This window comes from Podarcis tiliguerta, assembly GCF_965153285.1.
Source record: "Podarcis tiliguerta genome assembly, chromosome: 2".
NCBI lineage: Eukaryota > Metazoa > Chordata > Lepidosauria > Squamata > Lacertidae > Podarcis > Podarcis tiliguerta.
In genome coordinates, this window is record NC_139535.1 from 40402715 (window position 1) to 40429418 (window position 26704).

Consider the following 26704-nt stretch of genomic DNA (forward strand, 5'->3'; position numbering starts at 1 on the left):
TGGGACAGCCCCATGGTTATTATGGCAGCCATGAAGTCCCAAGCCATCCCAGAGCTAACCACTTTGGCTGCATTGGCTGAGCAAGAGGGATACTGCGGCTGCAGTCCAAGCCTGTGCCTTCGCTTAGTTGTTCCTCTTCCCACCCCACCCCACCCTCTTCGATTCCCCTTGACAAAGGTATCTGTCAGGAAGAGTCTCTTGCAAAGACAATGGACACCCTTGAAAAACAATGCACACCCTTCAGGTAGATTACCAGTGATTGCTCTTTTCAGGTGTGTTGCCTTTCCTTTGGCTTGGTGCGTAAGGAAAGTGGGTAAATGCAGGTTCTCGAGTTCTGGTGGATTTATGTTATATATCTTTGGCAGGGTACTTCCAGACAGGTGCATATTGTGAGATCAGTGCTGCTCATCCACACAAGCTTTCCATTTATTTATTGCATTTATATTTGACCTTTTCTCCAAGGAGCTCAAGGTGCTGTATATGCTTCTCCCTCTCCTCACTTAAACCCCACAGCAACCCTATGAAGTAGGTTAGGCGAGAGACAGTGGCTGGTCCAAGGCCATGAGAAGAGCCTGCTGGATCAGACCAATGGCCCATGGTCAACCAGATGAGCTTCATGGCTGAGGGGGGATTTGAACCCTGGTCTCCTTGGTTGGTCCTAGTCCAACACTCTGACCACTGCATAGCACTGGCTCTCAGTATCCATGCAAAATGGTTGGCATCAAAATGTCAACCATTTACCCTTTTCCTGGAAAATCTAGTAAGTTAGGAAAAAACACACACCAAAAGTCTCTTGCTAAGGATCCATTCCTGTAGCCCTCTTAGTTAAAGTTTTTTTGTATGCTGTGTTTTAGCTATTTGGGCTCTGCCCACAAAACAGCCTGCATACAGTTCAAATATAGTCAAAGCAAAATGAAAATCAGAGGTACAGTAATCAAAATTCAATAAATTGCAACACAGGTGTCTGCTACAGGTGCTGCTTGCAACAGAACAGAGTTAGTCCATAAGTAGCAGAAGCAGCGATGAAAAGTCCTCATTGCTTAAAACCCTTGCTGTTGTTAGTGATACCTACCACTTTAAATAGTCTTACATCTTTCCCTACAAACTTCTGATATTACTGTAAGCCTTACAACAAAGGGAACAGTAAGAAAGGCTAGTTCCCCTAACAGTATACAGATGCTTGTATACTAAGACTGATGGCCTTTTAAGACTGCCCACTGAGATCTCAGTGACTCAGGCTAGAGCTACTCATGGTGCAGAGGAGGGAGAAAAACTGTACTTACATGACACTCTGAGTTAGGGACAATTTCTTCCCAACCCCATATATGGCAGCAACACAAATATGATAACAAAATTAACTTACTGAGACTGTCAAGGGGAATTTTTCTTTTCTCTCTGGCCCGAGTCCACCCAAATCTGGTGTTTCGGCCCCAGTTGCAGGGCTGATACTCTACTTCCCAATCAGAAAAATTGGCAGAAGAAGCTTGTCTTTCCCCAAGAGGGGCAATGAGGTGGATTTCGCACTTAAGTGCTTCCAGGTATTTGGGTGTCAAGAGCTGTACAACCAGGAGCACACACTGTTAATTGTTCCGCCTCATTTTGCTGAGTGGCTGTGTGCCAGAGCGCCTGTGTGTCCCTGGTGAGTGCTTTAAATGGCACAGTGTTTACTTGGAGATTTGCCTAGGACATGCAGATTGCTTCAGCATTTGATGTCCCCATCTCTGCGGCTGCAAATTTCAGCTTCAGGTTAGGTGCTCTGCCTTCTTTGAACTGAAGCAGACGGACACCCTTTCTCACTCCAGCCCATTCCTCAACAGACACTGAAGAGCCAGAGACAAAGTGCTTGTGTGGCTGCCATTATTGTTGTCCAATTTACTTTATTGGATTATCTTTCTGACGGACGTTTATGAGTCACTGATGTTTTTCCCTGCCTCTGTATCTGAAAGGAAGACTGGCCAAGGGAAAGAAGAAAGCATAAGGGGAGGTTGATCTTAACCGAGATTTCTCTAGAAACATGCATTTGTCTTCACTGCCAGAGTCAGCACCAGGCATCAGCATTGTGGCGCACCTGCTGTTTGAGTCCCAGGCCACAGTCGGGGACCCACTGCCAATATTTGGAGCCCCTGGTTCCCTCTACTCCTCCTCCTCCACTTTGCTCTTTCCTGTTGCTGCCTGCCTGTTCACCCTCTCTAAGCAAACAAGTAGTGAAATGAGTGAAGCCTGTCCATAAGTTGCACCCTCTCCTGCAGGGAGCTAATGTGGATTGAACTCAAAGACAGAGGCAAGAAATAAGGTGGCCATGTGTCCTGCTTTACAGAGAACAGTGCCCTGTTCGAAGACATCCTCGATTTGAAGGGCAGTCTGACCTAATGGTTGTATCACTGCATTCACAGAACAACTTCTGTGAGCGCAGCAGAACTGCCCCCTCTCCCCCAAACATGTCCTGCCTCCAGATCTGCTCTGGAGGGATGGTAGGACATTCTCTTGTGGGGTGTCAATTTTTTAACAAATTCCCTGCATCTTTGGTGCTCCCTCGTCACAAGAAACAACAGTCCATGTTCCCAACTACAGGAAATGCTAGAATGCAATGGGAGGCTATGCCAGCATGAAGAGTAAAGCTCCCGACACTGTGCAAGATTTGAAGATGGGATGCAATGGACAAAGAGTGCCGAGTGCTATGTCTGTTGTGTAGAAGCATGCCTGGTCCCACAATGTAATAAATATAAATATGCGTCGGCCTATAAGCTCCTCTGCCTTTAACACTGGCCACTCGCTGGGTGTGCTATGTGAAACCACAATTAATCAACCCTGCAACGGTTTCAATAGGGACTGACTTCCTCACATTAGAAATGGGTACAGATAAAATTTTAACCGGAAACAGGATGTCACGTAGAACATGCAGCAGGTGCTTTCTATTATGCTGTTGCTTTGTTTATAAAATTTATATATCCCCTTTCTTCCATACTTCCCTCCCCACAATTTCCAAGGCAGTGTTGCCTTTATTTGGCCAGGGTTACAGATGCTGGAAGATCAATTGAAAAAAAACAAAACACAAAACCTCAGAGTTGGAGTTTAGTGTATAGTGCGGGAGGATGCTCTTTCAAATGTTGTGGCCGTGTCTTATGGTGCAAAACATCTGGAGTGGGAAATATAGCAAGTCAGACAGCTGTAGTTTTACCTTTCCAGTATTATTAAAAGTCCAGATGAGGATGTGCTTTTCCTGCTGACTACAAGACTTGCAACGGTGAGGTTCCTGGTATGAACAGGTCTGACCATTTGCTTTGGCTGAAAAAATGACTTATCAGCTGAAAGTGACCAGAGGACAAATGTGGTCCATGGCATAGTTTTATAATATGCACCCAATCAGGAGAGCATAGATGCATCTCCCACAGCATAGCAGGTTATGGAGAGACCCACTTGGATGACTGGAGAAATGTACCACCATCACTGCCTAACTCTTGTTGCTCACTGTAATATGCCGATGGTTTTTACAAGCCTAGTTTTGGTTTTGTTATATGTAAAAATTGGTACTTTAGAGAACTGTTTGTCACAAGGCTTTTAAATAAAATAATAATAAAGTTACTCTATACCAGGCAAAAGTGACTTAAGTTTCTTCCAAGTGCTGTGATAAAAGCAAGATTTTGTGGCTGGGACATTTGGCTGTGTTGCAATGCAAAATCTTCATAGTTGTTTTAAATCCTCTGTGTTCCTCATGGATACTTCACTATGGAGGAAAATGTTGGGAATGTTACTAAGCCTTTTACTTCTGTCACAAATTGCTTTGTGATTTTTTTCAGCAGTGTCTGGAAGGAGAATCCATATAATCACAAGGATGCAAGGTTAATATCACTTGTATCCTGCTGCCCCAAGGGTAGCAGAGTGATACTGTAAAATACAAAGCAGTACGCCACTGATACACAGTATTGATTTTGTTAATACATTACATTTGTTATCAGGCAAAGGACAAGTGGTTTCTTCTAAATAATTAATATTGTGATCTAAAGCACTGGATAAAAGAGGCAAAAAATCTCTTAGAACCTCCTCCTAATGCCTTTCCTTTCCTTCTTCTTTTTTTTTTTTGCTTACTCATTTCTCCCCCCTTCAGTTCCAGTGAGGAATGGTTTAACGTTGAGGAGGAGGAGAGAAGGAAGAAGATTATTAAACTAGAAAATATAACTGGCCAGGAGACCATCTGAGCAAAGGTAAGGAAGGCCATTGGGACAAATGTTTCACAGAAGCTGGTGCAATTTAAAGATGGAACTGGGACTGACAAATCATAATTTAAGAAATGAATTGCTGTGGATTAGAATTGCTGTGTAAGGTGTTCAGTTTTCAGAGTTCTTCATGCTAGAAGGCTGACACGGTTTGTGAACAAGAGATGTGTAAAAATCTATAGGAACAGGATAATGAAAGGCTTAGATCTCTACTTATGATTTAAGAATTGTGTTGTAATAATAATAAATAATAATAATAATACCCCACCCATCTGGTTGAGATAATAATCTGGTTGAGATAATAATACCCCACCCATCTGGTCGACCTTGACAGATTAGAGAACTGGGCAAAAACAAACAAGATGAATTTTAACAGGGAGAAATGTAAAGTATTGCACTTGGGCAAAAAAAATGAGAGGCACAAATACAAGATGGGTGACACCTGGCTTGAGAGCAGTACATGTGAAAAGGATCTAGGAGTCTTGGTTGACCACAAACTTGACATGAGCCAACAGTGTGACGCGGCAGCTAAAAAAGCCAATGCAATTCTGGGCTGCATCAATAGGAGTATAGCATCTAGATCAAGGGAAGTAATAGTGCCACTGTATTCTGCTCTGGTCAGACCTCACCTGGAGTACTGTGTCCAGTTCTGGGCACCACAGTTCAAGAAGGACACTGACAAACTGGAACGTGTCCAGAGGAGGGCAACCAAAATGGTCAAAGGCCTGGAAACGATGCCTTATGAGGAACGGCTAAGGGAGCTGGGCATGTTTAGCCTGGAGAAGAGGAGGTTAAGAGGTGATATGATAGCCATGTTCAAATATATAAAAGGATGTCACATAGAGGAGGGAGAGTTTTCTGCTGCTCCAGAGAAGCGGACACGGAGCAATGGATCCAAACTACAAGAAAGAAGATTCCACCTAAACATTAGGAAGAACTTCCTGACAGGAAGAGCTGTTCGACAGTGGAATTTGCTGCCAAGGAGTGTGGTGGAGTCTCCTTCTTTGGAGGTCTTTAAGCAGAGGCTTGACAACCATATGTCAGGAGTGCTCTGATGGTGTTTCCTGCTTGGCAGGGGGTTGGACTCGATGGCCCTTGTGGTCTCTTCCAACTCTATGACTCTGTGAGTTTCCCCAGCCACTCTGGCCAGCTTACAACACATATAAAAACTTAGTAAAACATCAAACATTAAAAACAGGGCTGCCTTCAGATATCTTCTAAGAGTTGTGTATATTAAGAATAATTATTTTATTATGTCTCAGAAACATAGTCATTATCTTAGCAAATGGGTGTAGAGTAATGGCTAAGGGACCTCTTAACAATGTATTAAGTAAGAAGCCACCTGGTTTGAATTGTGCCTCTGCTCTGCTCTCACTAGGTGGCCTTAGCATCTCATCCTCATTTGCAGTATTGATATTGGCTTACCTTACAGGGTTGTTGTACGACAAGGTCATGTATATAGTACACCTAGGACCCCTGCCTTTGGCTGCTTGAATTACAGGCAAAGAGTACCCACCACCATTACCTTTTTTTGCCACCCATAAGAATATAAGCAGAGTCATGCTGGATCCTGTTCTCACCATGACCAACTAGATGCCCAAGCAGAACCTGAACAACACTCTCCCCACTTTACAAATGCTCATAGCTGTTATGAAGGGCGTACCTGGGGGTTGGCCAGGCTGGCTCCTGCCAAGGGCACAAGCCCAGGAGGGCACAAAATGGCATATCTCCACTCTGGCTCAGAGTGACTAGGAGCCCACCCACCCACCCACTCATCCGCACACTCCCCGGGCTGCTCCTCTGCTGCTCTGGGTGGCCAACATCTCCTTGCCAAGAGTGCAAGAGAGCCAAGTTATGCCTCTGGCCATTATAGCTAGTAACCCTTGGTAGCTCCATCCTCTGAATTTGTCTAATCCTCTTCATTTAAACCCATCTAAGTTGGTGGCCATCACTCCATCTTGAATCCTATAGTTTAACTATGTGTTGGGTGAACAAGTGCTTTCTGGATCTTCCAAGCTTGAGCTCCACTGGATGTCCCCAAGTTCTAGTATTATGTGAGACAGAGAAAGCCGCCTTCTCCCTATCCACTTTCTCCATTCTGTTAGCTTAAATAGAGGGGGAGATTCATAGTGTGAGGCTTAGCAATTTCATTAAGGGCCCACCTGCCATTGCCCCGTTTACCACTGCTGCAATCCTGTGCATGCTTACTAGGAAGTAGGTCTGATTGAATTCAGTGGGATTTACTTCTGGGGCGCAATGCATTCGCTGTCTCCCTCGCTTCTTCAGTTTCCTCCCATCCACATTCCCTCCTATGACGTTGCAGCTGGACACACCAGTGAGGAGTGACTCTCAGCAGGCTGTGAGTAATGAGGTGCTGAGGGGAGCTGTCATCCCACATCCCAGGTTCCTCAGCATCGGCTCCACTTCTGACCGGGCCCCTGAGTCTTTCAAAGTGGCATTGCTACCGGCAGCTCCAGCTCACTTTCCTCTGCCTACATTCTTTGCTATGAGGACACATGCTCTGCAGCCTCCAGAGCTAAAAGGGGCTGCCCGCAACCAATAACTTAATTGAAAACATCAAAGGAGACCAAAAAAGAAAGAAAGGAAGAATTGCACAAGATGATGGGACACTGCTGTCGAGCTAAGCTTTAACCTTGCTGTTGTTTGCCAAGGTTTCCTCCTACCATCGTTGAAAAAACAACAGTGGCGGACGTGGGAGGCTACATAAGTACCAGAAGTACAATCAGAGCAGCAGGGAGCGCTTAGCATCTAGCAAACGTCAGTAGCCTCAGCATGTGTGTCTTTGACCTGTGCCTAAACAGGCTGCTAAAGGCCTTTGCTCAAGGGTAGCGTTTCTCCATGGATAGATCAAACCCCCTTGGCAACACAAACCCATCACACGTCCGCTCAGAATAGAAGTAAGGCCCGTCAAGTTCAATAAGGAAATCAGGGCAACCTGCAGAGACCCCTGCCTAACCACCCACAAGTCCCGTTCCCCCCGCCCACTCCCTGGCTTTTAATAAAATCTGTCTGATAAGGTACCCAAGAGTAAATACAGTTTACATGTCTTCTCCTCTCTGGGCTAAGTGCCCATCTCTGAAGTTTTCCTATTTTGGTGACCTGCCTTGTGCTGCTCCAGGCTCTCTCCCCATTGGTGGGCTTTCTCCCAATTTACTGCCCAACATTTTGGTCAGGTGATTTTTACTAGTTTTCACCTTCATCAGAACATCGTGAAGATTTGTGTATGCTCCAGGCATGGAAGCTGAACCTCATAACTTGCACAAATAATAACTTAACTTGTGTTTGTGGCAGTGGGCACACACACACACACACACACACACTTTCATTTTTGGAGGGGAAAGGGGGGTATTTTTGTCTGCCCACATTGCCTCACCCAGCATTAGAACGAGGCCCCTGGAAGGCTGGGCAAGTTCTAAGCCTCAGGCTGATATAGGTTCCCTATCCCTGGGTAGATGCAACCAATTAAAAATGAAGAAATGAAATGGGTGTGTGTTGTATGGTGGGTCTCAGGTCTGAAAAAGACTGAAGTCTGTTGCTTACAGGTCTCAGTTTCGAACCCTGGCTTCTTTAGCTAAAAAGTGTAAAGGTAGCAGGTGAAGGGAAAGATATCCTCTGCGTGGGAGTTGCTGCCAGTCAGAGTAGAGTAGACCATACTGGCCTGGATCACTAAATAGTCTTACTTGGCCTGTGCAGCCCATGTCTGAAACCTTAAATATAGGTTGTGTGAACTGGCACAGAATCAGTTATCACTTCTTTTGCTACCCCCACTTCTTTTTTTAAAAAAGAAGAGGTTCTCTTTCTGACGGGGTTTCATTCATAGGGAGGAGACAAATATCATTCCTATCACAAATAATTAGAATGCTTTGCCATTCTATACAGCCTTCCATCCAAATATCTTAAATAGGAATGTTTCACATCTAGGAAGCATCCTCATCAGTAATAGTACCACATGCTTTCAGAAAAGATGGGCACCTGCTTCAGGGGAGCTGCAGGAGTGTGTGTGGGGGGGGGGGCGGGAATCACTCCCTGCTGAGCTCTCTACCAGTCCATTTGTGGGTGCATCAAAACCTTGGGTTTTGTGAAAAGTTGTTAAATAAGCTCCCGGGCAAAAATAAAGGATCAAAGGGGATCTAATTAGCTGCAGTCTGCTTATGAATTGTGGATGTTCACCTAGCTTTATAAATTGACACATTTAACATTAAAACTCAAAGCAAAAAATGATGTAATTATTCCCCCCTCCTTTTTTCTGAGGCTTAGGTTTAATATCTTTATTGAAAATTGGGTGCTTCTATTGCATCTCAAGATGCTTTATTCTATGCAATCTGGAGCGAGTCATTTTTCATGTTGAATTGTAATATGGTTTAAATGATAAGGGCCTGATTCAGAAAGCTTTTGCCTCTGCTGGTAGTCTGACAAGAAAGCTCACAGCCCAGTAATAACCTGAAGATAATCTACAATTTGATTCTTTGTGCTCCTCTTCACTGTTTCGAGAGGGGTGGCGGGGTGGGAAGAAGGTGGGATTTAAGCTTGACACTGGGACATTATAAACCACTGGCTTTATTAATATTATCACTTCTTTTCCACTTACAGCATGACAGTGCTTTACAAACCTTTTTTATTTATTATTCCTCATTCAAAACAATCCTGTGAGGTAGATCGCTATTGTTCCCAAGCCTATGGCAGTGATAGGATTTGAACTCAGGTCTCCAAAATCCAAACCCCAACACTCTATCCATTGGGGGGGGGGGTAGAACTGAAGCAGATATGTTTACATTAATTTCTTGTAGCTCTAGTTTTATTTAAAAAATAATTTTCATTTTGGAACTTCATTTTTGGAAGTTGAGGAAGCAAAATTGTTATGTAACACCACCCACCAAGATGAGTGGGACAGCTTGCAGTGTGAATGAAGAAAGACTGAAAGAATATAGCATCAGATACAGTAATAGCATTTAGCAGATAGATGGAGATGGGATATGGGTATTATGTACTGCTGACGTAGATTATCTGTGGTGTCTCCTCCTCAGTATGACTGGGTTGGGGGATTTTTTAAGAAGAAAGCAATGGGTGACCTAATATATTTTAGTTAAAAGAAGGGAGAAGAGCATTGAGCAGACAGTTCTTTCAGAGATTTCTCCCATGTTTTTGTTTGCTGGACTTGGTTGTGTGTTTCATTTGTTGCTCTCTGATCATTTGCCTGCACTGTGTCTAATGAATTTTCATGGATTAAATCTTTCCTGTTGGCTGAATTTGGCACCAGAACCATGAGCAGTGCAGGGAATGCAAGAAGGAAACGTCACATTATTTTAATCCTGGTCAAGAGCAGTAGATGTTGATGATGATTTTACCCTGGAGAAGGAAATCCAATGGAGTAATAGATATTCTTACGCTTCCTTCCTTCCACAAACTTTAATCCCACTTTTCCGTAAGTGGCAAAATTATAGAGCAAGTAATATAAATGTTACCTTTTTTACAGCAGGCTGGTTTCTACATACACTCATTCCTTTTTCCCTATCTGCCATCTAAGCAAGCAAGACTCGTTATCAGATTTCAAGGAGACCTATATCAGGCAAAAACCCTCAAGGAGGGTGTGAAGCAATGCCAATGAGGGGTGTGGACTGGAGAGGGGGGCTTGGCCTGGAGGGTAGTCTCAAAGGCCAGATAGAGATGTCTGGAGAATTGCATCTGGCCCCTAGGTCTGAAGCACTCTGCCATTACTTAGACCCACCCAAGGTCACCCTTGGGGATTTGAACCTTCACCTCCCTTACCTGTGTCCAGTTCTTTCTCCATTTATCCCAGACTGGATTTCCCACGTTTGCCCATGTTTGGCACTAAGCACAGAATCATGCAAAATTCATGGTTGTCCTTGGGAGATAAATAAAAGGTTTTACGTAAAGAAGGTCACTTATTATTATGGGCTTCTCATGAATTGAACGTTTGCCCTCCTTGCTGTCAATTATTACCTTGGCTTTTCAAGGGTTCTGAAAAGTATGAGAACTTCTTAAGGCTATTCTGAAGTGATAATAATCAGGCAGAGGTCCAGAGAAGCAATGGAGTGATATTCCAGTAAGTGGCCAGACTTTTTCTCTCTCTAGAGAATACCCAGAGGTGCTGCTTAATGACCCGAGCTTAATGACTATGGGTATGATTCAACAATAAGCAGTTTTAGGTCCCATTGATTTCAGCAAGCCTACGGTTTGCATGAGCAAAGACCAATGCTCACAAATGTTTGATGCAGCAACATACACGATTTTTCAGAGAAACATTTTAAAGCCTCAGAGAGCATAGAATGCGCTACAACAGAGATCCATGGGTAACATGGATTCCCCTATATCCAGCATCCAGGATCTGAGAGCTATTCTGCACACCCATTTTTTGGACAATCATTCCACTGAAACCTGAAGCAACATGAAGGAGCATGAAGGTTGCACAGGAAATTTTATTTATGCATATATTTATACACTGCCAACTCATAGAAAACATCAAGTACTATGAAATGTAAAACACCACAAAAACATTACAAAATAATCGTGCAAACCACTGGCAACTCGAGAACATTTAAAACATTTTGGCACAAAAAGGCCTTCAAGAAGTACCTGGAAGTCAAAGGCCAAATCTCTGCTGGAAGAATGTCCCACTGCATGAGACAAGCACACTACATACCCAGCTTCTAGTTGAAGAGCTGGGCCTCTGAAATTCAAGGGACAACTAACAGTGGTCCTCCGTATGATCTTGGTGCCTGAGCAGTGATATAAGGGCTCAGGTGGTCATCAAGGTATCCTAGACCAAACTTGCTCAGGGCTTTATATATTAGCACAAGAACCTTGAACCTGTTCATATGAGTAGCCAGTGCATATGTTTTAGCAGAGGTGTTAGGTGCTGTCAGCCATCTGCCCCATCTGCAGCCTTACATAGATAGAGCACATCGCAGTAACCCATTACCAATGAATGGACTATAGTGGGCGGGTTTTCTAGATACAGTTGTGGCTGGCATACCAGATGAAGCTGGTAAAAGGCACTCCAAGCCACAGAAGTCTCTTGGACCTCTAACAACAAAGATGTGTCCAGGTAGCTCTAAACTACATACATGCTCCTTTAGAGGGAATGCAACCCTATCCAGAACAGGTCTATATTCCAAGCACAGGAACCACTTTTGAGGATTTCCAGACCAATGAAGTTACTACTAATAGACACTTTCCTTCCTCATGGTGTGATGTCTGTTTATATAGCACTCTTTTTTTCCTGTATGTCCACACCTGGGTCACCATGAGTGCAAGTGAGTGTAGTGATGTAATTTGTGAGGTTATTTTGCTCTATTTTAATGTGTGTGTGTGTGTGTTAAGCCCATCCTGCTTTGCACGTTGCTTCCCTTTCATAATTTTAATGCTCTTTCAGAAGCTTTTGCAACTATTTTCAAGAACTTTGATGTGTGTTTTGCAGCACAAATTCCAACCATGTAGCCCATAACACATTTTGGTTTATAAAATTTTACTACAAACATACGATATATATGTATCTGAAAAGGGGATGGAAAGTGAAACTACTGCAGCAGGATTTATTATTATGAAAAGAAAAAGTTTTACAAAAATATATATTTTGAAAATAATACTGCCCAGGACATTGCAATCCCATGGTTGCAGAGTCTCAGTCAATGTATGCTTGCTTTGGTGAGTGCACCAAATGCCAAATTAATGTGATATTTCATAAGCGATTTCAAAACACGGGAACCTTGTTCACATGCCTAGGTGAGAGAGAGAGAAATAGATATTTTCCGGGGCTTGTTGCAGCAACACAGCAGACTTGTAATGGACTCATATTGTCCCTGTTGAGAGACATTGTGCTTGAAGTGGGGGCAGGAGAGGCAGGGAAGCCTGGCTGTGGCTGGGCTGCGAGGGCTGCCTTCAGGCAGGCATGAGTGACTTGCCAATGTACATGTGTTACCAAAGGACAGCAGTTTTGCAGCCTGAAAAGGCAGCTCGTTGTTCCTTGGTCACTGAGCATGACCAGTCTTCAGGGTAACTCACTGGGGGTGGAGGAGCGGAGGTAGAGAATACGTTCTTGTCAGCAGAACTACAGGGTTACTATTTAATGAACCAGATAGGCAGGTGGAACGTTAAACAGCAGTTACACATCAAAAGTGAGCAACTTGTCCTTTGTTTTCTGCAGGACGGTGTGTGTGTGTGTGTGTGTGTGTGTGTGTGTGTAATTATTTACATTGCAGGGGCTTTGAATCAGGTAGGTAGGTAGGTAGATAGATAGATAGATAGATAGATAGATATGCTTAGATTTCACTGTCAAGGCTACCACAGTTGTTAGGATTCTTCCACAGCAAATAGCCATATGCTGAAATTCTGGAAATGTTTTTTTAGGCTTGTTGAGTTGTATTTTAATGCCCCCCCCCTCCATTCTAAAGCTTTATATTGCAGTGATGTATTTTTAATGCACCTACAAGGCTGTTACTTAATTTTTTTAAGTGTGTGAAACACTTGAAATATTTGCCCTCTGTGTTGGCCTTGCAGTATTAAGAACTTAACATTTCCCCCTTACATTGGGGTGTTTCCTTACCTTTGCCATAACTGATACGCAATCCTTCTGCTTTTCTGGAGTTTTTACGCTGGTGTTTTTAATTGATGTACTGCTTGCTTGAAATCTATAATTTTCTTATCACTTATGGCTTGTTTGTTAGCTTCCTTGAACTGTACCATACAAGAAAAAGTGAGATATAAGGTCGAGATCCATGATGGGATTCCCTTCCTCACCTGTAGGTGCCCAGGAAAGGGCCTTGTGTCACAGATATCTTTTGCTAGACTGGGGCCAAAAGCTGAAATCCTGTGTGTTCCTCGTGAGGTGCATGTTTCACTGAACTCAGTGAGTGGCATTCAGCTAGATTTTACTTGGACTAAGTTGGGCCCATTAATTACAGTGGTCTGCTCTGAATAAAACATAATTTAATACCAACCAGTGGGATTTACTTACAATTTACTTACATTTAAACACATCATTTATTTATTTCATGGCATTTATGTCCTACCTTTCCTCTGCCATGCAACCATTTGCATCAAAGTGGTTCCTATGTGGTCACTCATCCAGGCACTGACCTGAGCTGGACCTAGTTAGCTTCAGCAAAGCGGTGGCTTTCATCTGCCAGGATGGGGCTACAAGGCTGCTTGTCACATCTTGCTGTTAAACAATGAGGCCTACCCTTCCCAGATACCCAGTTCTTATACCAGACAGTAACCCCCCTGCAAAATTCTGCACACATGGAATTGCAGAATATAAATACTCCAGCCACTTTGCCCCTCTCTCTCCTGCTGTTCTCTCTCCCTGCCCAGTGGCTCTGCTCCTCACTTTTATATGACAAGCACCCAGCACTATCTCTTCCTCCTTCCAGCATGGCTCCCTTTGCATTGACATAGTTCTCTTCTGTAGTTCTCCTTGCTGACTGTTTATGTCATCACCGTTTCATAATGTAGAAAGAACAAGAATCTCCGTGTTGCTTTTGGAGTGCATCTGAGCCATGGGTATCCAGCCCTGTTCATCACGCAGGCTTTCAGAGTGCATGCACATTGGAAGTTTGACAGGACTGCGGTCGGTTTTTATTTAAGAACATTTTAACTTAAATCTTTATTTGCAAATTTAAGAAAGAGCGGAAGGAAAAATAAAAGAATTATAAATAAGAAATAAGAAATGATAGAAAATAATAATAATAATAATAATAATAATAATAATAATAATAATAATAATACCAGTGACAGCAGTTCACATTAATGATACAACAACCATCAGTGCATCCTTCTTCTGTTAAACATATAAGCTAATGAATGGAAGCCCTCCAAATGTCCAAATAGTTATCCCCACAAAACTGATGTCCATAAGAAATGTGTTCAAATGTAGCCAGGGCGGTGGTGTCCTCAGACCATTACTTGATAGATGCAGTGAGGGTAGCCTGTATATTAGCAATCCAAAAGCATGAACCTAAAAAACAACAACTGGCAGTGGCAGCTGGCAACATTGTACAAGAGAACTGTATGGAAAGACAGCCAAAGGTAGCAAAAGATGTCCAAGTAGAATCAAAGGTGTGAGAATAGGTGGAGGAAGGAGATACAAGGGGATCAGAGGTGAAAAAACAAAGTATTGCAAACTTGATATTGATTTGAGGTGTGATGGAAGCCAGCCTGGGGGCTTGGGGGAAAACAGCACTTGGGTTTGTATCCAACTAAGGTCTCCTCAAAGAAGACCCACTATAATGAATGAACCTAAGTTAGTTGTGTGTGTGACCTTTCATGGATCTATTCAAAGTGGGGCTAACATTGGATATAACCCATGGTCACTTGAAGATTGACTTGTCCTGCCCTCCCTATCCTGGTGTCCAGATCTTTAGGCTGAAACTCCCATCATCCCTCACCACTGGCCATGCTGATTGGGCTGGTGGGAGTTGGGAGTCCAGAAACATCTTATTTGCCGTAAGAATGTAAGATGAGCCTGCTGGATCAGGCCAAAGGCCCATCCAGTCCAGCATCCTGTTTTCACAGCACCAATGATATTAAAGCATTACCTGCAATGCATATCTATTCCATTGCTGATGAACCCACAGCATCCTGAATACATTGTTCCATGGCAGGGGCGTAGGAACCTGAGTTGTTTTCTCAGATGTGATGAGAGGGAAGGGATTTAGCTGTCCCACATGCCATCAGGGAATGTTGATTTTTCTAGCCCCCAGGCAAAGGACTTTAGGAAGCCTTCTTGGATGCCTCTACCTGGCAATCTTTACAATTAGGGGTGGTGACATATTTTGCTAGAGGTTCAGAGTGACAAATGCCAGTCCGAGACTCTCAGATTCTGATAAGCAGTGTGTTTGTGTGTGTGTGTTTATAGCTACACAACAAAGCAATCAAGAGCAGACACGGAAGCAGGAAGAGCAGCAACAAAGGGGAAAGGCTGAGAAATGTCACGTGGGAAAGAAAGAGCAAATGTACCCCAAAGAGAAGCAGAAGAAGCAGCCGAAGCCAAGGCCAAATTACCAGCAGTCAAGCTGAAGGCATCAGAAGCCAGTACAGGGCCAAAGACGGAAACAGCAAAAGAGGCAAGGTCTGATGCAATAGCCAGAGCCGCAGAGAAGGTGGCACGATCGCAAATTGCATTGGTTTTGCAATCGGCAAAAGCAGAGGTAGAACTTAGACCTTTATATATTATTGCTGTTGTAACCGTTGTGATTATTATGCCGTCAATGTACAAAGTGCTTTTCAGATTAACAGCAAGCAGGTTCTGCCCTTGAGAAGCTTATAATCTTAATTTCAGCAGTGGGAGTCACAAAGCAGTTACATGTACTGAGGCTGTTTTGGTTGAGGAGTGAGCAAAAGGCTCAAAGGAAAAGGTGGATTTTGAGGAGGCATTCTCGGTGGGGGGTTGGATTAATTATGGCGAGAGGACAGAAAGAAAGAGAAACCAAAGGACTCTTGAATGGCTGGGGAAGGACTATAGCTCAGTCTATATGCAGAAGGTCCCAGGTTCAAGCCCCAGCATATTCAGGTAGGGCAGGGAATGTCCCTGTTTGAAACCCTGGAGAACAGCTGCCACTCAGAGTAAGGTAAAGGTAAAGGACCCCTGGACCGTTAAGTCCAGTCAAAGGCAACCGTGGGGTGCAGCGCTCATCTCACTTTCGGCCGAGGGAGCTGGCATTTGTCCACAGACAGCTTTCCGGGTCATGTGGCCAGCATGACATAGGCATTGCTGAGCTGGGTGGTATTAGTCAGGTAGCTCCTTACCCTAACCCTATCTTGGCTTGGACCATGATGTCAGTGCAATATGAGCATGTACATCAAAGCCAAACTCATTCTCCAACATCACTGCTTTGCCTAACAAGAGTAGACCGGAGAATCCCTTAGATCCCCCAGAGCAAAGTTCTGATATTTGCATTGACAATTCTGATAAATCTGTTGCTGACTTTTTAGCTGAGGCACAGAAGAAGAAATCCAAGCTTGAGACAAAAGGATACTCTTCTGAACAACTTGGAGGAAAATGGAATAAATGAGACTGAAATGCAATGAAGGCAGAATGTGATCAGTAGATCCATGGTATGTAGTGGGAACAAGTGGACCTTCTTTGAGTAATAGCAAATCACACCCATTAATGGTGTGTCTTCCTTGGGAAACATCAATAAACATTGATCAATAAAGACGCACAGAATTCTGAATTTTATTGTCTAAGCGTTTGGAAGGCTGGTGCCATAGTACCTTTTTCAATGCAGGGAGACCATCAGAAGGATAATGGGGCAGATGAAACAAGCTTTTGTGATGGCAGCATGTTCCTGGATTCAGCTGGTGCACCACAACTTTGGACTTCTGTGTTCATGTGTTTACTGCAATGTCAAAACCCTTTTCGCAACTTCCCTCCACATACAGAGGAAATGCATAGAGAGGGAAATGAGACCATACCCACTCCTTACCCCCCACCATGTTAGCAGCTGACCCAGCTTCTGAACTTTGCATGTAGAGCTGAAGGCCTGGAAAGGGCCACCTGGGTGCATACAGTTGTGTGGGCATAGGTGTCCACAGGAAACCCTGTGTCATCAGGATTTGCAATTGTTTGGCACATCCATGGACACCCATCTTTTATGTCCCCAGGTGCATCTTTTCAGACCTCCAACTCTAGGGTGCAAGGCCAGTGGGGCACAGCAGTCTTGGGGGCATAGCCCCATTTCCTTCCCTACATTTGGAGGGAGTCTATAAACAGCGATGACTTCAATGTGCAAAAGGACCACCAGAGATTCAGTTCTGCAGATAAATTGTTTGGATCACATGATTCCTTTCAGTGTAGCCTGTCCACACATTCAGCTGCCAGTCATCAAGGGTACAATAATTTTGTAGAGAAATCAAGTGACGTACCTGTAGGTGTGGCGGTCTGAAAAAAGCTGTTGTGATTTGTTATCAAGTCTGCAGCACACATTTTCCTTTACAAAGTTCGTCCTCTTGTAGGAAAACTGTGATGAGGATATCAAATGACACTCAGTGGGCAGAGACATCAGGGTCTTGCCTGAAATCCCCAGCCAGTACTGTGTACATAGTCACACACAAACTGAGCTCATAGGGACACTTTTGAAGGAGTGTTTTACCTGCATTAAAACCTGAAACTGGATGGATTCATCTTACATCTTGACATGCTGAAAGGGTCTTGTGAATGGAGTCCATGAGTGTATAACCAGGTCCCAGGGCATGTTGCAACAATAAAACACAACAATAAAAACAGTTTAAAACAACTTACAATAATAAAAATAAGGTTAGTGGTTATTGTTGGAGTAGGAGTAAGGAGACCCAGGTTCAGAGCCCATCTGAAGGTTGTTATGAGGATAACATGAGTTGTGGGGGTGTACGATGTGTGCCTTGCAAACCTGTCTCTGTGTTCTGATAATCCTGACCTGCACTGGTCCTGTAAGCACTCCGAGTAGCCCTGCTGGGCAGCTGCCTGAGGATACAATGATGCCAGAGAAGTAAACTTTCTTCACTGCTGTCACTGCTACACTGTAGGCACGGCTGTGCACTCCAACCTGTGTTTGATCAGCTTCGGTATGAGACTTGTAGCACTTGTGCTGTAGCCACCATCCAACCTATTGATCTAATTCAGTGGTGGCTAAGCCATCGCCCACATTCCCGCCCCCCCCCCCCCTTGGGCACCCCCACCCCAATTTGTCATTTTTTAACTTATTAAAAAAATAGTGTGTTGGTTTTTTTTTTAAAAAAAGACTTGGGTCACCTGCTGTGATGCCATTATGGTAAAATATATTTTAATTAAATCAAACATTTTTTTAAATTAAAAGAAAAGCTAGTTCCCCTCTGTGATGTTAAGAGGTGATTTAGTTGGCCCTGGAAGACCTTACCACCATTAGTCCATTTTTTAAATTTAACAAATACATTTTATTGACTACTCTTGCAGGTCCATTGCTGTGAGTCCGAAAGGTTTTTGCAAATTGACACCTTCTCAAAGTCTGTCCTAAGAGACAGAGAGAAAGAGAGGACCTGAATTTACTGAATTTAACAATGAATGTTGGATGATTTTTTTAAAAATCAAAAAAAGTTAAAATAGTGAAGAATAAGGCTTTTCCAAGGCAGCCTCAAGAACTGTAGTTCTCACCTTCTTTTGCAAGTATGCCTCAGGGTGTTGATTATGGGCCAGTGCTGCCCTTGGCCCCAAGAAAGTTAACCTCATGCACTGATCTAATATATTGATACGAGTTTGCGGTAGTGATAGGCTGTATGCCTGGGCCCCTTCTAATTCCTGGGTCCACCATGAATTCAGTTCCTGGAACAGCCAGGCTATCTTCCTGTTGAGGTAATGGCCCTCTAAGTATGGGCCATTATGGTAACAAAGGAAGAGATTGTGTGCCCGATGGAAAATGGGTGGGCCTCCCTCCTTCAACTCGCTGATAGTTAGAAAGACAAAGGCAGAGTTGGTGTGAGAGGTAGAAGCAAGAAACAAGGCTGTGGCTCTGGGAGAACCAAGACCTTTGTGAGGTGTTAAGGCTGTAAGTGCCTCCATCATAAGCTCAGGTTGTGTATATGTGTAAATAAACCATATATCATAAAGACAGCACCGTTTCTGCTGTCCCTCATTGCATGGAAGCCAAACCCTGGTTGAGTGCCTGGAACCCCCTGGAATATGAGATTGGGGTGGTGTGAAACAGCATTGATCAGAAGCGTAACTTCTTGGCTAAGGAAGTGCAAGCCAGAGAATGACCATATACATTTTTTGTTGTTATTTCAGTTCACAGCTGCATAGAAATGGCCTCAAAGAACATTAATTACAGATTTCCTTAGCAAGGACCTAAGGCAAGTTGCCTTTTTAGAGATGGTGGGCTTGGAGCATTCCTCACTCTCCCTCCTCTTCCCTTGAGCTTCAGATAATGGAATAAAGTTCCAACCTCACTAGCATCTCCAGTAGAGGTCTCTTTCATGGATTCCCACCAAATTTAGCCCTTCAGGCCAGGCTTCCCCTTTTAAAGAAAGCCAGATGGGAAACATCAACGGAAAATCTCATTTTTTAGTAAAGTGATAATGTACTGCACTTCCCTTTCATTCGGTGCTGGATTAACACCCTTGCCTAGTGAGAGGTAATGCCTGGTGCCTTAATGACTCTGAGAGATTATTAATATGTTATGGTGTGTTGTACAAATACCCAGTGGGTTTCCCTTAATGTGTGAACACTGAGAATGTGTTATGCAAATGGCAAAGGTAGGACTGTCCCAAGATTTCTGTTTGGGGCAGATATGAAACAGCTGCCCTGTTCTACCCAAGGCATGCCTCTATATTTCATTGCTGAGATCAATTCTAACAATGTACTTGGTAAAGCAATTCGGGACTTCTTATTTTGAATAGAAAAGGAGTACAGGGCTTGCTTATAAGATGAGCTTTCCTAAACAGGATAATTTCATAATTGACTTCATTTGTTGGCTACTTTACAGCAGCCTTCTTCAACTTGACACCCTCTTGATGCTTTGGAATATAGTTCCCTAGCTAGGCTGCTGTGAGTTGTAGTCCAAAATATCTTGAGGGTACCAGGTTGCCAAAGGTTGGTTTACAGGATTAAGACGTTAGTCAAAGACTTGCCATGAGTAAATTTTGTGTAAGAGCCGCTGGATAATTAGAGGGCTCTTTGACTTTTCTGCTTCTTTTGGGGGTAAATGAGACCAGTGCATATGGCAGCCAGTTCATCATTTGTAGCGGGTGCAGAGGAACATAGGGTTCAGTAATGGAAGCTATGAGGAAATGAGCCAAAAAAAGGATAGCTGATGCCTGGGCATTCTCTGCTATCCATATCGACAGTCTTCACAGATTGAATCCACCTCCAACAAACTAAAGCCTCTCCTACCTATAAACAAGCCTACAGACCCAGGGGTGGCTGACGCCCATTGAGCCTGGTAGGGCGAAAGTCAGGGAGCCCAACATTAGGTGGCGCTAGAGCCCATGACAGGCAGAGCCAACCAATTCTGGTTTTATCCCAATCCTTCCTGCTGAGTTCTACAAGGGCAACACTGAGATTTAAGAAAGAGAGAACTGGCAGGCAGTGCTACCCACCAGATTAGTTGTAGGTCAGGGCTGGCTGAGGGCAGGCAGGTTGGTGGGGCAGACCCCAAAGCATTCTTACTAGCTCTATTACTGACTTAGGAGAATCTGGTTCTTTGCATACTTATGGAGCCCCTGGCTCTGTTCTTTCAGTGAAGCCCAGGTGAGGGAGAGCCTTGCACTCATCTTTATAGAACCATTTGCCCAGCTGCGACTGAAGTCATTCTTCCCCTGATATACCACCCCCTGATGTGGCCAGAGTGGGCTCTGTCTATGTTAACTGGCAGGCACGGTTGGGGGGCAAGGGAGGAAGGCAGAACAGCAGCATTTGATTAAAACTCAGCCCCTCTGGCCTTAGATCTAAGCAGACACAGCCAGTCCAACCCCCTCTTTTTTTAACAAATGATTTTATTTTATTACAGAAAGGGCCAGTATTTTAAAAAAAAGAAAGAAAGAAAAAAGCAAGCTCTTGATTATGTTTTCTGTTCACCAAGACTTTTCCTGTATTTGACCTTTGGATAACCTCCAAGGCTTACAAACATTTGAAAGGAGTAAAGGAGCTCATTTTATTACGGGGCCTCAGCATACATTCTTTCCAGCCTATCTTTAACATCAGTTGACAAGAATTATATAATTGCAGTCTGTGATCCCTTTAAGGCTAAAACATATTCGTTTTCCCTCGCAGAACACTTCAGGTTTCAGACTTAGATGTATACATTTTCTCTCCAGCTAGGTCAGTATGTAAAAAGACGGTGTCCCTTGAAACCGGGCCATTCCCATTCTACAGAGATGCCCCGATTTAATCGCCCACCCCCTTTGAAGTCAGAAGGCAGAAGGGACAGCGGCACCCACCCATCTCGCTTGTGTGTCTTCGTTTCCTGCGACTGTTATGAGCCACTTCACGCATGGGGTGCTCCTGCCATGAGCACCACGGGAGGGCCTGGTTTTACCACCAAGCTTGTGCCCTTGTTTTTGTGAATCAGTAATCTATTTGGAGGGACACGTGTAGTGCTGTGGGTTAAACCACAGAGCCTAGGACTTGCCAATCAGAAGTTCGGCAGTTCAAATCCCCGCAACGGGGTGAGCTCCCGTTGCTCGGTCCCTGCTCCTGCCAACCTAGCAGTTTGAAAGGACGTCAAAGTGCAAGTAGATAAATAGGTACCGCTCCGGCGGGAAGGTAAACGGCGTTTCCATGTGCTGCTCTGGTTCACCAGAAGCGGCTTAGTCATGCTGGCCACATGACCTGTATGTTGGCTCCCTCGGCCAATAAAGCGAGATGAGCGCCGCAACCCCAGAGTCGGCCACGACTGGACCTAATGGTCAGGGGTCCCTTTACCTTTACTACTCTATTTGGATGGTGTCTATGTATCCCACCATCTTTTCTGCAGTGGTGGTGGCTTGAGCTGGTCATGTGTCATCTTGGGTTGGTTGTGTCTCATCTAGGAATGCTGGCTCACAGGGGGGAAAAACCCACCTCCATATGAATCTATTCATGCATCTGCTTGTGGCCCCATAATGTGATTCTTAGGCCGTTTACACATTACCCCCTTAAAACACAGCAAGGTTGTTCCATGCCCCTCCTCGAACACGCCATGTCAAATTGCATTTGCACATCCCAATCCTCCACTGTTTGCCCACATCATTGAGTAGAAAAGGGGCAATAAAGTATCCATGGGCTTACATTTCCAAATTGGATTGAAGCTGGTTTAGGGGGATACACATCCAAACATATTTCTCAAGAAACTACCAGAGAGATGTGAATTGTGGTTCATGTTACGTGTGCACTGCTTCTGAAACTAGTGGTGGGAGGGCACTGGATGCAGAGTAAATGGGAAACTCTGCCAGGCTGACAGAGAAAGCACACGTTTTCTCTTCCCCTGCCAATTTCAGGTGGTTCCTTTTTTAATATTTCCATTTTTATTGCCTACATCAATGATGCCACAGCAACCCAATAATTTCCACAGTACAGTTTTTCTTTATTTCTGTGTCACTCCCCCGTGAACCTCCTCTGAGGTAGTGCAAGCACACTCCTTGCTCCCTTTACAATATACGAAATACGATATCTTTATTGTCATTGTCCCATGCAGAACAATGAAATTGAAAAACTACATAAAACTACATAAAAACTACATAAAACATAAAACTTTGCTTCCATAGGCCTGGGCATGAGAATCTGCATTGCCAGGGGAGTCACCAAGACCTTCCCTTTTGTCTTTGGGGAGACTGAAATAAGATTCTTTATTGATTTAGAGAGGTTCTGAAGGACAATTAGAGCTCTCCAGGCCTAGTATACCTAGTTCTTGGCTATAGAAGGAGTCAGAATAGCGAAAATCACATGTTTCATGGAGCAAACATATCACCTCTTCAGGAGACAGTTCCGGGGCTTCTGCAGTAATTGCTTTTAACCATTGCATTTTGGTCCATTCCACACCTAGGCTTATAGATCCGGCAGGGCATGAAAACCTATCTCAAAGATACTCAGCCTATTTGCTACAGCATCCAGGTGGAAGCCAAATGAAGTTATTCTGCTATGATGGCCATTATCTCATGTGATATACACTGTCCACCATGCAGTTAGGCTGTCCTTGCCTACACCAACACAATCCCCTTCATTTATTCCTGGCATGGAGAAAACTGCTACAGGTGCATGGCAAATGACTTAAGAATAACAGCTTGCTACATGATTTAAGTAATATTTCATATAGCAACTCCCAAATTTGGGCTTGGGCAATTCTGTTTTTCAGAATTGGGGAGCAATTGCACCCTTGTAGTTAAGAGGGCGTAAGAAGTGTGTCCGATCAGTCGAAAGGACCGATGAGTCCAACATCTTGTTCTCCCAGCTAGACCAGATGCCTATGATTCCTACCCAGCAACTGGTACCCAGCCGCATACTGCTTTCGACAGTGGCACTGATGGCTTTATATACCCTCTATGAATTTGTCTAATATTTTAATGCCATCCGAATCAGCACCCATCGCTACATCTTGTACGAGTTCAACCATAGTTTAACTGTCCTACAACCTGGCGCAGAAAGGGTTGGGGGAAGAGGGCTGAAAGTGATACGAAACAGCTACCATGAACAGCAGTGAGGACGCATAGACACCTTTCTTTTATCCCGCTGCCACATTTGGTCAAGCAGCTTTTACAGGCTTTTAGTGTGCGACACAAAAGTACAAAGCTGGCTTACCAAATGTGGGCTGATTGTACATGCTATTGGCAACAATGCCTCTTTCATAGCACCTTCAAGTTTTCAGTCCATAGCAAGTAAGCAAGATCTAAAGGTGTATACTGTATATACACGATGCTAGGGATTGGCTTGCCGGGGGGGAGAGAGAGGGAGACATACCAATAAGCAGTTACAGTATGGCTAAAGGGAAGTTCTCTCAGCTCATTGCTTTCCTCAACAGGGTTATTTATTTATTTTTTTGCAGACAGGACACAGCTGTAATACCCTCTGCTGCTCTAAAAAAGGAAAATCTCAGGTTTGCTAAGCTCTTCCCCGCTTCCAGTGGTGTCTCTGTATCAGCCGCACACATTCTTGTTTCTGTTTCAAACCAGAGACAAGTTTACAAGGCAAGTTTCTCCTCCGCGATCGCAAGAGGCTTTCTTCCCTCTCTCTCTCTCTGCGAGACAGAGGATTAGGTCATCAGTAATACCATTTGCTTCTCTCTCTCACTTGCTCTCTTTTGGTTAATCTCCTCTCCAAGATGTCCGTGTTACAAGAGAAATAAAAGGTTTTAAGTGAGCACATGATCTCCCTCCCTCCCTCACCTTGGCACTCCAGCAGAGAGGGTGGGTTTTAGAAAGAAATGGCCACATGGCAATGCTTTAAAAACAGAATTTCAGGCGCTTGCGAGACAAAAGGTGGGGGAGGCAGCCGCAGGGGCTTGCTTTGGAGAACGCTGCCATTGTCAGACCATTGGCCCATCTAGATCAGGGCAGCCTCCTAAGCAGTGAGTGGCAGCTGCTCTCCAGGGTTCCAGACAGGACCCAGCATTGACCTTGTGGTCTCATAAATGAGAAGCAGATCCACTACCACTAGGCCACGACCCCTGCTCACAGCCTGGGTGTGGGGCAAGGTGCAGGAGTGATTGGCTCCTGCCTGCCACCCACCATTAATGAAGAATAATGTGTGATGCAGGGATAGGCATAGGCCCCCATCATACGATCCCCACACCCCTTTCGAGTGGTGGTAGGTCGCTGCTCTTGAGCCTATGTCTTGGGTCTGTGCCCCACATAAAGGGGGGTGAGAAGGCTTTCCCCGTTCCCTTCCCTTTCTCATTTCTCTTTGCCCTGCACTCTTCTTCCTTCTGAATCTTGGTTTGATGCGGAGAATTTCTCACATTAATTCTAGAGCGGCAACATGCGCCATTTGACACTATGTTCAAGCCCATCAGTTCACTGGCACACAGCCACATGCTTCACTACATTGCCATTGCAACACATGTGCATTGATAAAACGCAGCAAAAATAGCTGGGCAAATAAAGAAGCGGGTTTGAATAAACAATAAACAACTGCAAAGGCAATCTGGATGCGATTATGCGTAGGAATCTTGGATTTTTCTCTAAAGTTGTGAGTGGCAAGAGCGGCTGTCCATTTTCACCTTGAAGTTGCTTGACTGCGTATGTTGTTGTCATTGCAAAAGTTATGTTGCAGTTATACTGTCAGAAGATTGGGACAAAGGCATGAGAACCGAGGTTGCAGCTCCTACCGCATTTATCTGAATGCAACAGGACTCACTTGGCTAGGGTTGCAAGGAGACTCTTGCATCCCAGGGCTTTCAAGCTGCTGGTTCTCAGAGAGGGGAGGCACCACTGTTGCAGTCAGGGTTTTAGTTTTCTCTGCCATAACTTGGTTCCGGCACCTCTCAGGTGAGCGCCATTGCCGTTATAAGAGAACGAGGAAGGTGTTCATGGTGAGCATCATTTTTTCCAGAAAAACAGGAATCAGGAAATCTGTGAACCAAGAAGCGGCATTTGCATTTGTTTTTACCATTAACTCAGTCGGCAGCCTTGGCCTCAGTTCCTCTCTGCAGTATGGCCACAATGCTGACTTCCTTGCAGGAGTGTTGTAAGAATCATAGAATCATAGAGTTGGAAGAGACCACAAGGGCCATCGAGTCCAATTCCTTATATATTGTATTTTTTTTTAAATAATATTTTTTATTAATATTCCTTAGATATTGTATGTCAGGTGCTTTGAACACTCTAAAATTACTATGTACTTGAAGAGTACTTACTGTGACTTAATTTTGAGAAGGTGTGGCTGAGATGGTACTGCAAGGCTGCAATACTATAGCTACTTACCTAGAAGTGAGCTGAATTAACACATGAATATCAGGTGCCAACTTGAATAAAATATTGGGAAGGCCAGGTAAGCCCCGCCCTATCAACTGCACCATTTCAAATGCCCATGATTTGAATGCCAATACCCATCAACTTTGGGGGGGGGGTCTGGCCCCCTCAAATATTAAGGGGGGTGTCCAGAGTGAGCTCAGCTCAGCACTGTAAATGTTAAACATTGCTACCACGACTAGTGTTACTACTTCAGAACTCATATACACAGAACAATCCTGTTTATTTTGTAAGTCACTCCCACTGTATTCAGGGAGGCTCGTTCCTGGGTTAAGAGACTGGAGGCTCAATCCATCCCTGAAATACCTTAAGGGTTTTATTTTTTATGTGGGGGGAGTAATTATGCAGTGCTTCTATCGGGTACAATCAATCACTGTTTTATTTAAAAGGTGTTTAACAACTGAATGTGAACTAGGAGTGCTGCAGAACGCGAATACAACAGAGTTAGTGCCCAGTGGGCTTACCGACGAAGAGAGATATGTATAAAATGTAAATACCTGGCCCAAGGTCATGCACAAAGGCAGTAGTAATAAGGGTGACAAGTAGATTTTTGGTCTCCCGACGCTCAACTCTTAACTAGATACAGGGGCTGCTGCGACTGTATCTATGTATCTCCCTCCATATACACAAAAGAGCCTTTGTAGGGTATGCTGTGCACACATTATTGATGGTTATATCATATCAGTGGAAAGATAATTGTTGCTGTTCTGTCTGTCTGTGTGTACTGTACAGCTTCAATTATCTATCCATAATAGGGAGAGAGGGCAGCACTGGAGAATTTTAGGTAATCAACCTCTCCGAAAACGGAGGGGAGTTTTCAAAGCAATTACGAGGCATTGCAGGAGGTGGCCCAGTTTTTGAAAGGCAGAGAGTTTCCGCTAACTCTGATCATGACAAGACGCTGCCAATAGCCATTTCCTCCATGAATGTGTCCAATCTGCTTTTTTCTCCTGCCCTCAGCCATTTAGCTTTTAACGAGAATAAATCAACAAACATTCATTCAAAGCTAGACAACACTGATATCAGAAACTTTATTTCTGCTTCCCTTTTTCTATTTTTCT

General features: G+C 44.1%; 1 protein-coding gene across 1 annotated transcript in view; it reads left to right on the plus strand.

The window, feature by feature from the left end:
- The window catches only part of EEFSEC (eukaryotic elongation factor, selenocysteine-tRNA specific), a 251422-nt gene extending 235014 nt beyond the window's left edge, over positions 1 to 16408 (plus strand). Inside the window, exons 16-18 of the mRNA XM_083418565.1 lie at positions 4106 to 4202; positions 15109 to 15400; positions 16185 to 16408. The gene's annotated coding sequence lies outside the window, so the exon portion shown is untranslated. The remainder of the gene's footprint in view (positions 1 to 4105; positions 4203 to 15108; positions 15401 to 16184) is intronic.
- Positions 16409 to 26704: the final 10296 nt, after the last annotated feature.